Source organism: Acartia tonsa, chromosome 1 (assembly GCF_053477335.1).
Source record: "Acartia tonsa isolate MP-2025a chromosome 1, ASM5347733v1, whole genome shotgun sequence".
NCBI lineage: Eukaryota > Metazoa > Arthropoda > Copepoda > Calanoida > Acartiidae > Acartia > Acartia tonsa.
In genome coordinates this window covers 56,232,951-56,245,468 of record NC_137260.1, presented here as the reverse complement: position 1 = coordinate 56,245,468, position 12,518 = coordinate 56,232,951, and the positions used below count along the sequence as shown (strand labels likewise).

Sequence of the window (12,518 nt, the reverse complement as noted above, 5' to 3'; positions counted from 1 at the left end):
TGAAAATGTGACTGAGAAAAAGAATTTTTTTTGTTTCTCTTATTTTTTGGATGGTTATATTATGTTTTTCTGGCAACTGAATAATGAGACACAAAGAAAAACAAGTTAACTAAATATTTCTTTTTTATTCCACCAAAAAATATAAATTTTTAATGGCAAAAAATACTACTGAATGAATTGATTATTTGCAAATTTTAGGTTATTTATTAACCCTTATTTATAGAAAAGGATTAATTATGACAGTTGCTCCGCCTACTTTTCTGACATCTCAATTATTTAATAGGGGGTAAATTAAGCTTTTTAGACTAAAAAATCATTATGTTTTATTTTTATTTTCTTTATAACTTTTTTGTTATTAAAGTTAGGATTGTGAAACAAAAACAATTTTCCTGCTATATTCATAGAGATTTATTTGTTTTTTTAATCTTAAACAATTTTGCCTAATAAGTAAGTTTTTCAAAATATCATTAAACTAAAAAGACTCAAAAAATATGTGTAAAAAAATGCTTTTTACTCAAAAACTAAATTTTTTATTTCATTTTTGTATAAAGTTTCTGCTAGTAACAAAAATAAAAGGATTTCTAGCTTAATTTTGCTAAAAAAGTCGTTTCATGTTAAAAGTTACTTTTTCCTCAGTCACTTTTTCAAAACTTTAGCACTAAAAATCTCCGGTGTTAATGGAGGTAAAAAAAATATTTTTATATCTACTTACGTGGAATACTATGGAGAACAAGGACATATGCATTTTTTAATAATTCATTGAGAAATAAGGGCTGCAGATGCTTAAAAATACTTTTTCGAGGGTCATACTGTATATTGTATAGGATGGTAATATATTCACTCTAGAGTATCATTATAACACTCATGCGTCCCACTGTAATATATATATTGTATAGGATGGTAATATATCCACTCTAGAATATCAATACGACTCTCATAAGCCCCACTGTAATATATATATTGTATAGGATGGTAATATATTCACTCTAGAGTATCATTATAACACTCATGTGCCACACTGTAATATATATAGTGTATAGGATAGTAATATATCCACTCTAGAATATCAATACGACTCTCATAAGCACCACTGTAATATATATATTGTATAGGATGGTAATGGATTTATTGACAAGGAAGAAATTGATGGTTTTCTCAAAGATTTGCTCGAACTTGTTAAAGAGGTGAGGGTGTTTTTTTAAGGGCATAGCTAATTTATACAAGTAACCCATGTTGGTCTGTCTGACTGGTAGCAATCATCTTCTTTTATTCTTTGTTATCCTAAATAAAAATAATTTTTTTTGTTATATCTAATGTTTGTAGTTTAAGGTTCGTATTTTATCTAAAAATTTATCATTTCTGCGCTACGTGTGAACACAATATAACTGTCCTTGTATCTTTTTAAGATGTTGCAAAGAAGTGGATTGGATTAATTTTGTCGATAAAAACATCTATCTTTCAGTATTAATTTCAAGCTTAAGATGGCTTGATTATTTTTTGAAGATTCCACTGACTTTACTTAATTGCTAACCCGCGTCTGTGCCGCAACACGTAGCGCATCTGCTTGTTGTCTGGAAGGGGATAGGTTCGAATCTCGGCCCGGCACCGAGTAATAAATAAAGACCTTAAAAATAGTTCATACTAGGTCAGGCATAGGCGTCCAAGGGGGGAGGGGTAATGGGGCGATTACCCCCCCCCCATTTAAAATTTACCCCTACCCTGGGGGTGCCGTAGGCACCCCCAACCATTTAGGAGGGGGTATTTACCCCCCCCCCCAAACAATTTTGGGGGGGGGGGTAAATTTTGGGGGGGGTAAACAAATTTTACCCCTGCCAACAGATTTCAGGGGGGGTAATTACCCTCCCCAAGCAAATTTTACCCCCGGGGTAAAAATTTTGGGGGGGTTAAAAAAAATTTGCGGCGCGCTTCACGCGCCATTTTACCCCCCCAAAAGCCGAATTACCCCCCCCTTAAAAAAATTTTACCCCCCCCTAAAATGAAAAGCTTGGACGCCCCTGAGGTCAGGTGCTGGAAATAAATAGTGAGAGTAAAGGTAATGCCTTGGCCTAAAACAGGCGCAGCTCATTACCATACACAATTAGGACTTATCAGACATATGTAGTGCAATCAAAGCGTTGGTTGTCTGATGGGCGAATGGACACTTTCCACTGCAATCATAAGACGCGGAGTATGTTTCAAGGTGCGTGGAGAGGTCTAGAACCCGAAGTTACACCAAGCCCCTTAAAGTCATCATCATCTACTCGATTGCTTAAACTGTCAATTATTCTGTCTGTAAGTCTGTAGGATTCATTGAATTTTTCAAATTTGTTTTCTCTAGTGCTACTAAAGATAGAAGCTATTGATTTTTTTATGAATATTTATATGACCATTTAAAATCATATCTATTACTTATTTAAAAATAAGTCTGTCTCAATTTTTTGGGGACTTTCTCTAAAGATGTACTTCAGAAGTTTCTTGTAATGATTGCCAAAGATAACAAGATCACATGATCATTACTGACTTAGAGATAACCACAACTAATGATTCATATCATATAAATATATTTTTGTTTTTGTTTTGAAAGTAAATATACTGTATTATGTTTTATTAATAAGCAAGTACATTACTCTCCATGAGAAGCGGAGCAACAAAATATCTTTATATGAAAGTAACATAATGTATATCTATGTGCCTGTAGCTTAATCACTGGACCGACATGGTTCTCCTTTACAGTGACACTTGCTATGGTCTTAAATATTTTTTGAGAAGGTACCTGCACTCTCCAAAGAAAAAACACCTTTGGAATAAATCGTCCCCCAAATAGTTATAAAATCTTTTTCAATTTAAAACTAAATCGGAAAGAGGTGGGCCCACTCTTAAGTGTCCCTACCGTTACCGTTTACTAATAAATTTCCATAGACGTAAACATTCTCAGAACGAATGGAATTTTAAATCCAAAAATTTACTACCTTTATATACAAGAACTGAAAAAAAAACCGACTCCCTTACAAATTTTCTTTTTTGTCATCTTCCAAAACTTTTAGGTTCCTATTTCAACAGCCAAAAAATACTATTCTTATTATTAGACTTGGCATGTGCGTACTGGATCCAAGTTACAGAGCAGCTTTGCTAATCTAAGAAAAGAAAAACTTTTATGGAAATAATATGAGACACAAAATAAATATTTTTCCTACCATTCACTTAAACACTCTGATATGAAAAACAAAAAGTTTATATTAGGTCGGAATCATGAAGAAAGGACATAATTCAAAATAGATATGGAAAATCATTCAACTTGTGGAAATTTTAAGTCAAATCGTGGAAATTTTTATTGATATGTGGAAATTTTAGGTCGAAATGTGGAAATTTTGGGGTCAACCATGCAAATATTAAGTTGACCTGTAGAAGTTTTAAGTTTATTCATGGAAATTTTAGGTCGACCTATGGAAATTTTAAGTCAAATCATGGAAATTGTAGGTCGACCTAGGTGAAAATTAAAAGTAAATTGTGGACATTTTAGGTCAACCGTGGAAATTTTTATGTTAACCTATGGAAATTTTAGATCAATCTGTGGATTTTTAGGTCAATCCAAGGAAATTTAAAGTCGAACCGTGAAAATATTTGGTGGAATGTTAAGTTGTACTTGTTAGTTCGACTTAAGAGAATAGGTTATCCTCCAAAAGTCTTTTGTGAACTGAGTTTTTCAACAACTTCAAATATCGGCCAAACGACAGGTCGATTGCACATTGTTAATACCAGCATAATTTAGCATCCAAATAATCTTGAATAGTTAAAAATGTATCAACTGCAGTTCACGGTAAAATATTCCTGGTAAGGAATATTTACAAAAATCTATGAATTTTAAAGGCTGCTAGCTGCCATATGGCTAAACTTACAGATCATGCCTGCACACAGTTTTAAGCGGCATAAGAAGGACTACAAATAATCTAGAATAGCCATAAATCAATAATGCATAATTATCTCGCAGTGCAGAGAAATGCGCAAAAAAGAACTATTTTATGCGTTATTTCTTCAGTTAAGCTTTCCCTGTGCATCATTGGATCTTGGTTATTCCAGAATATTTATAGGCCTTCTTATGCCGCTTAAAATAGTTTGCGGGTATGATCTGTACGCACAGCCATTTGGCAGCTAGCAGCCTTTAAAATTCATAGATTTTTGTAAATATTCGTTACCAGGAATATTTTATCGTGAACTGCAGTTGATCCCTAAAAATATATAGGATACCAACAGCGAACGTAAATAAGCAAAAAAAACGACTGATTATCGCTATGTCAATGTTCTTTCAATAGTTTGGCCACTAGCAGCCAAAATGTAAACAAAAAAGACCTTTTTCCTATTTCCAACTTGATCCAAAAGTTTTGTATATCTCCAGAATTGTTACAGAATATTATTTTTTTCTACTTCTTAATGTTATTTGATGATTATGTAAACTAATTGTTTATGCCAGGTTTCTCTTTATTTTGTGTATCTATCAGATTAATCAGTTAGGTACACCAATTGTTTTTAGTGTATTGATTTTTTGTTTTGTAGATTTTGGATTTATGAAGATTTATAACTTAAATAAAAATAAGGAAATTATCTCCTTAATATCCTCAAATAAAATAGGCAAGATATATTCCCTTGTGTCTGTAACGAAATATCTCGCCAACCGCTGGACTGATATTTACATCCATTTATGATTCTTACAGGTCCCTAGAGGGTTTTATAAAAAAAATATTTTGGTGAAAATTACCAACCTCAGCCAAAAAAGAAGTCACTTTTTTATTGAAAAAACTAACAAAAATTACAGATTGGCTGACAACGACATTATAAACACTTATAGAGTATCTTCACAATTATCTAATAAAAGATTAGCTAACCCAGGGCACAGTTATCCACTCTAGTACCTTCCTGTTATAGATAAATTGTTATTCAGGCAGCGTACAAATCTAATTATAATGAGAGTTACATATCTTAACATTGTCCATACCTCGTATTCTTTTATTTTCTTTCTTACCAGCAATTTGATTTAATTGTGAAAACTCCCCTAGAAAGAAATAACTTCCTCCCCTCCAACAAAAATGATGAAATGTTTTCAGTTCCTCTAAAGGGTGTATAGAAACCTATCATTTAACGCTAATGTAATAACATTCTAACTATTACAAAGCTGATATAAAACAGATTCATTGTTAATATTATTACGGGGGGGAGGGGGGTGGGGGGCTTTTAGATCACCTTCCCCACGGATGGGTGTTAATTGGGCACCAACCAGTGCAGTGTTATAAAGATATCTCAAAGTGGTTTCTAATCATTTACTTAAACTTATTTTAAGTTTTATCCTTATAATAAAGTAACAAAATGATTGTTTGTTTGTCTGTGTGTCTGTTTATAACAAAGGATCTCGCTAACCGCTTAACTGATATGGTCCTCCTTTACAGGGTAGCTTCATAGGTCCTAGGAAGGTTTATAACAATTCTGGGGATGGGTACCACCACCCTGCCCAGAAGAATCGACAAAATTAAAAGAACGCCGCCCCGCGGACATTTTTGCAATTAGCTAAAAACATAACTATTACCATTTATCGGCAAGAAAACTATTTTTGTTAAATAGCTGATTTTAAAATAGATTGAAAACTAAAGAAACAATTTTAGATGTCTCTAGAGGCCTCTAGGGGCGTAGCTGCTAGTGTAGTTTATAAGCAAATAAAATTTATAGTTAATCATGAATCTGAATAGATTTCATTGCATTGGTTATGATGTAGAATAAAAATAAAAAAAGAATCATTACTGTTATTACTTATATTTTTCTGATGTATTTTTGTAATTTGGGGAGTATATTGAGTCTAGCATATCGTGTCCACTCTACAACAGTATGCATGCTAAAAAATTTAATCTTGCCCGTTTTTCCTACATAATTAAGTTAAGATCCTTTATAAACGTAACAATATGTCTGCCAGCAGCAATGGTTCTAGCAAACCGCTTAACCGATATGGTTCTCGAATCTCCTTTACAATGATGCTTCCAGCTATTTTGGGGAAGGTTCCACTTCCCTCCCAAGAGAAATAACCCACCATAAAACTTCTTACTTTAAAAGAATTAAAGTAAAGATTAAACTTCATCTTTTTTAAAGTGCCCCTTTAGGTCTTTAGGGGTGAAGACGCTTAACATAGAGTGTTAAGTTATTTGTACTATTGTATTTCCCTTTCCCTTATTTTCCTTATGCTGAAAGCTGCTACTAGATAAGGGAAAGGGAATGTGTATCCTATTATATAAAGTAGTAAGCGTTTTTTGTCTGTCCCGAAGGATCTCGCTAACCGCTGAACCAATATTGTTCTCCTTTACAGTGAAGCTTCTTATAGGTCTTGGGAAGGTTTTTTGGGGAGGGTGTCTTCACCCCCCTCCCCCGAAAAAAATATTTTTTTACTCTTTTGAACACAAATTTAAAATGGGATGAGGTCGACTTTTCCCCCTCCTACCTTAAGTGCCCCTAGGGGGCGAAGCCGCTATTTTTTATATAAACTACTAAAATAATTCTATATTAAACAATAAGGAAAGATATTTTTGTAAACTATAACCAACAAAATTTACTAAAACCATTTACCGTGTAACCACAAAATTGCGGGTTCAGATTGAGTGCGTTCAACATTTACACAATTTGTGTTCTTTAGATTTTAACAAAATGTTCGATAACTTTAATTTATTATTGTTTGCACGGTATGTGTAGAATATATGTGGATATTATGATAGAGGAAAAATAGTCGTCAATTTAGGTTGCTATTTAACATGGAACTCGCTTACTTGTCAGTTCGTTTATACAGTAGGAGGGGAGAGGATCGTTATTTTAGCCCGCTACAAATTACACTTTATTAGAGAACATGAAAATCTGGTTTAGGATCTAAATAATAATTGTTTGTTTTTAACAGTTTAACTTTCAAACAAATCTTAGACTTGGTTACGATTGGAATCTTGAAACAATACTCTGTCTTTGATTTACTAGCTTTCTATGGCTGTATCATTGCATGACTTAGCAGATAAACACACACACACATATATTATGGATATATTAGGGTATATTTTATAATTTTTTTTTGTTTTCCTATCAAATGATGTTGAATTTTTCTTTGAGAGTTGATATTTGTGGTTTGATATTAAATAGTCAAAGTAAGCTAAAAATCACAAGAAAATGTTTATCTTGTCTAAATACTCGACTAATCTAAACCATACGAAAATGTATATTAGAAAAAACCTTTCCCCATATACGATAAAATTGATATCATATCACATCATACAAATAATAGTTATTTATCATAGTATTATAAACAGATTTCCACAGATATTAAAAGGAAAAATTATAAGATTAAAACAAATTTGTTAGCCCTGAAGGGCCGATATCCCAGACTAACAAAACAAGTATCAATTTTGTGATTTTATTTCAATATTCGTGTAAATTTTTCAATATGGCTTTGCTAAGAACCAGTTTTAATCCAATAGATATTAATGGTTCAATGGGAAGCCAAACTGGAAAATATATTAGACAATTTTTTATAGAGGTAAGAAACTCTCAAATATTATGAATCTGTTGTAGAGTAGTACATTCTTGTAATGACAACAATTTATACTTGGCAGTGTCACACACTAATACACATAAACACTAGACCTGTTCAAAATTTATACTTGGCAATGTGAGACACTAATAGACATAAACACTAGACCTGTTCAAAATTTATACTTGGCAATGTGAGACACTAATACACATAAACACTAGACCTGTTCAAATTTTATACTTAGAAGTGTCACTCACTAATACACATAAACACTAGACCTGTTCAAAATTTATACGTGGCAGTGTCACACACTAATACACATAAACACTAGACCTGTTCAAAATTTATACTTGGCAGTGTCACACACTAATACACATAAACACTAGAACTGTTCAAAATTTATACTTGGCAGTGTCACACACTAATACACATAAACACTAGACCTGTTCATAATTTAGATTATCTTCAAACGGTGCATGTGAAATTTGTTCAAAACCTAAAATTTAAAAATTGAACATGTCTACTACACAGGCAAAAAGTAAAATATCTGGACACATGGGATGAATGTGTGGATTATTTGGTCTCACTCACAAGGTTTGGGGTCTGTAAGTAATGGGGTAGCTTTACAAAGTGTCTAAAAAAATCAGCCGTGTGACGTCATAAAAATACGTCTAAATCCATCTCTTTTTTAGAGGTTTCCTTTCCCACTTCTTTCTTGGATATAATTATACATAAATACATGGATATATGTACATATTGGCAGGGTAAAACTTGTCCTCAATCTAGGTTTCTAATGTGGACCTTATTTATTGGTCAGTTCCTTCATCTATTAAGATGGGAGGGGCTGAGGTAAAGGGGGTATGATTTTTTAGCCACCTTGAAGTATCATTTTATTGTACAGAAAAATCTGGTGCAACATCCAAGTAATTACATATCGATTTTGATAGTCATTAAAACAGTTTTTTGTTGTTGTAAAAGTCTTTATTTCCCAATATTGCAGTTTTTTGTGCAAAGCTTTACAAAAATAATCATGTTTTTCTGTCTTCTCGAGAAATTCCCCTGATTGATAATTATCTTTATAATTTTTAAATTTTTGTTTATTTTACTGTTCTTCGCTACGTGTGGAACTTATTATATTTGTTTTAAATGTGAATATAATGGTGAATATATGTATGTATAATTATTTCTTCTAATTAAGCAATACGATTGTGAAGACATGAAAGAATTTCACACCATCATAATGAGCGGATGTCAATCTAAAGAACGGATTTCAAAACAGGTATGATATAAAGAAGCTAAGCTTCTCTGTTAATACAGGGTGTCCTGTGCAAATTGTTTTTTTATTCAACCAGTTATTACCTCGTAGATTTTTTTCCTGTTATCTTTGCGGATTTTTCATTGTTATCCCATAAAACGGTCGGTAGTAGCATGCTATAATCTTTTTATTTTATTAAGCTTAAATATCAAGGTAGTAATTAGCATTTAAAAATACAGTTGCGCGGGACACCCTGTAGATAACTAGGACTAATCAGCTTTAACTAGGGCTGTATTCACCTCTCCGTTCGCAAATTAATTAAAGCTTATCTAAGCACTACAGCATATGAATAGTCTTGAAAAAGGAAAAAAGGTAAATATTTCATGAATGGCCATCATCGAGCCTAATTTATAATTTTTATCTGTAAGTTACTGCTGTACCAAACCACTTTTTTGATAGAATGTCAATTCATACGAAAGAACAAATTATAAATCAATCAATAAGCTAAAAAACCATAATGAAAGATAATAGATATTCAATTTGATATGAAAAAGATATTGTTATTTTATGAATTTCTTTTTGTGTTTGGGAGAGAGAGAGAGAATGTGTTGATTTAAATGCAGGGATAGGGGAGATTATAAATATAACTAAAGATATAACAAAAGTCAGAAAGGTGATGAGTTCGAATCACGTTTTGAACGTAGAATAAAAGGAATGTCTTATCCTTTAAAAAGTTACCTAGTAAGTCCATACAAATGATGAATAACCATTAAGTTTTTTTTTTTTTTGGGGGGGGGGGGGGGCGAATAAGTTGTAAAATAGAGCCAATGGACAATCAATCCTGCACAGATTTTTTTTATTTTAGACATTTTTAAGGGTACAATCTCAGATTTCTCCTCCCTGTTGAATAAGGGTGAATGTTTTGTTTGTTGATATCCAAATCAAAACTAGAATTCATTTTTTCCTTCTAAAATTCAGGGCTGTATGAATAGGAAAATGAAAGGAAAATTTATTTATCCCCCCATAAATCAAAGCAGAATTTTACAGAGAATGAGAAAACAATCACCAACCCCCCCCCCCCTAAATTTACCAAAGGTAGAATTTGGTGCTTAGGTATTTAGAAACATAGTTTTTCTTTGGTAACTTGCAAATGTCAGGAAAAAGGGATGCATAATTATTTATCTTTTACTGTCCCTTTCCCTCTGATAAAAAAGAAATATTTAAATTTTGTTTTATTTTATCTTTGAGCTTAGTCAAAATTATAACCGTTAGTTTGTACCCTTGTAGATATAAAGAACTATTAATGAGAGTATTTTTTCTATTCTACTGCATTTATAACTCCCATTTTTTAACACAATGTCCCTTATTTTTTTAAGCAATTTTTTTTTATAATTATGATCGGTCAGTCCGTCCTAACGTCCTCTTTTCGTTAATTAATGAATGTTAGAATTGACTTATCGATTTAAACTTGTCATATGGATTATGTACGATTTAGAAATCACAGTAACATATAATTATAACTGGAATGCTCGCATGTCTATTTAACTTGATAATTTTCTAACTTTTTGACAACAATTTTTACTTGGTATGATTTTTCTTAGGACAACAAAAACATTGTTATAAGCTAAGCATCTCTATAATCAAGTACTAAAATGTAAATATGTCCTTCAACAATATACTGTATTCACCAGTTTGCAACAAATTTACTTACAATTTAGTTTAGACTTACACATTTATATTCTGTTTATTATGTTCTGACACTCAACAAGTGATTGTTTGTCCTACGGTTTTAGAGCTTCGCTTTTATGGTTGTTGTCATCCTTGTTTTTATATTATTGTATATAGAAAAGTTATTAATTAGAATGTATTTTGTTTCAGGAGCTGACCATGGTTTTAATCAATTTATCTAAAATTTAAGCAGAACTACAGGAGTTGGCTAATGGAAGATACATTTTTTCCTGTTCATTTCTATGAGTATCTTGAAAATATTATTTAGATTTTTATAGTTTGGTGCAGTTTTCTGTAAAATGTAGCAGGAATCGATTATTTTAAAAAATATAATGAAGTACTTTAAAGGCTAATAGCGGCGAAACGGCTGTTTTTCATTGTAACCGAAAAAAACGCAAAAATTCGCGAAAAAACATATGTTTTGCATGTGTTTTCTTTAGTCATGCTTTTTGTGTGCATTATTGGATCTTGGCTATTTCAGATTTTAATGCCTTTTAATGCCTCTCATATTATATTTACGTTTTCTAGCTAGCAACCCTTAAAGTTAATAGTTTTCGTTGTTGAGATAATGGACCAAAGGAACATTTTAACGGTAACTTCGCCAGATTTAACTTTTCTTCCATGTATAACTTCTTCTTTTTGGATATTTAATATCAAGATAATATTAAAGATTTACACATCATTAACATACCATCACTTTTATCATCTTTTATTTTTATGTTAATTTAAATTGATTTTATTAATGTTGTTATGGTAAATATGTTTCGTAATATAAGAACTGTAAAATTCAAAGCAGATTTAATTAAATTTACAGAAAATAGCAGAGTTTTTCAATAGTTTTCCTAAAAATTACAAAAAAAAAAATATTTGATAATGTAACTTTTTAAAGACACACAGACAAATCAATTGATAGTTGGATGTAAATAGATTGTTTTTATATTTCATTTTTACAATTACAAATCATGCTTCAAGGAACCAGCTATTTTAGGAAAAGAACTATTTTTAAAATCTTATTGCAATTTAGATTATCCCTTTATATTGCAGCTAAGATTATATAAATTGCTTTACATTTTGTGCTTGCTTAGTTCCAGCTTGGATGAACTGAATTTTAATTTTCGAATGTGTACACAGTTTCCTCATCCTATCTCAATATTTACTGCTAGCCAAAAAAGCTTCAAACCTCCAAAAAAATCTAAATTTTAAGAATTAAGATTTTTATTTTATTCGTATATACATTCAAAATTTTAAAAGTTTGGAAGTTTGAAGCTTTTTTAGCTATTAGCAAATATTGAGATAGGATGAGGAAACACCGAGGTAACTGTGTACACATTCGGAAATTAGAATACAGTTCATCCCAGCTTGTGGACATACACTGTAAAATTTACAACCAATTTAAAGATTTATTTTTTCTTTCTCTTTAAATAAACCAACTGATGTTAAAATTAAATAATTAAACACTGTGCATTGTTCTTGTAAAGTAAAAATAACATGCTTATTTTAACTGTGTTGATCACTCTATGTTATAAATAAATATTATTAAAATTATAAAAATTGCTACTATTATTTTGTGCTTAGTTCGAGCTTGTTATTTTACATATATTGTAAAAATTGTCTAGAGTTTTAAAAATAGTATTTGTAGCATTTTAATTTTAATATTTATTTTCTTTCAGTTGCTCTTAACTTTATGGTTTATTGCTATTTTTAAGCATTCATGCATATTCATTTCCATTACATGAAAAATGTTAAAATAAGAATTGAAAAAAAAGTTTTAAAACTGGAATATTTTTATACAGTGTAATTATTACATTGTCCATGGATGCAAGGATACGATAATGAACAATAAATTAATCTTCTTATCAATGAAGTATATAGTAAAGTCTTTAATTTTATAGCTTGTATAGACGGAGGAAAAAGGCTGTAGATTAATATCTATAACTGGCATTATCACCTCCCTCCCTCCCTGTATAATATCTCTGTTCCTCGCTATTTGCA

The 12,518-nt window shown here is 31.3% G+C and overlaps 1 long non-coding RNA gene across 1 annotated transcript; it reads left to right on the top strand.

Moving 5' to 3' along the window:
• Positions 1-1,111: 1,111 nt before the first annotated feature.
• Positions 1,112-11,610, top strand: LOC145324276 (uncharacterized). Its single transcript, XR_013881227.1, has 3 exons — positions 1,112-1,184; positions 8,742-8,822; positions 10,677-11,610. It is a non-coding gene; the product is annotated as an uncharacterized LOC145324276 (long non-coding RNA).
• The last annotated feature ends 908 nt before the right edge of the window (positions 11,611-12,518 follow it).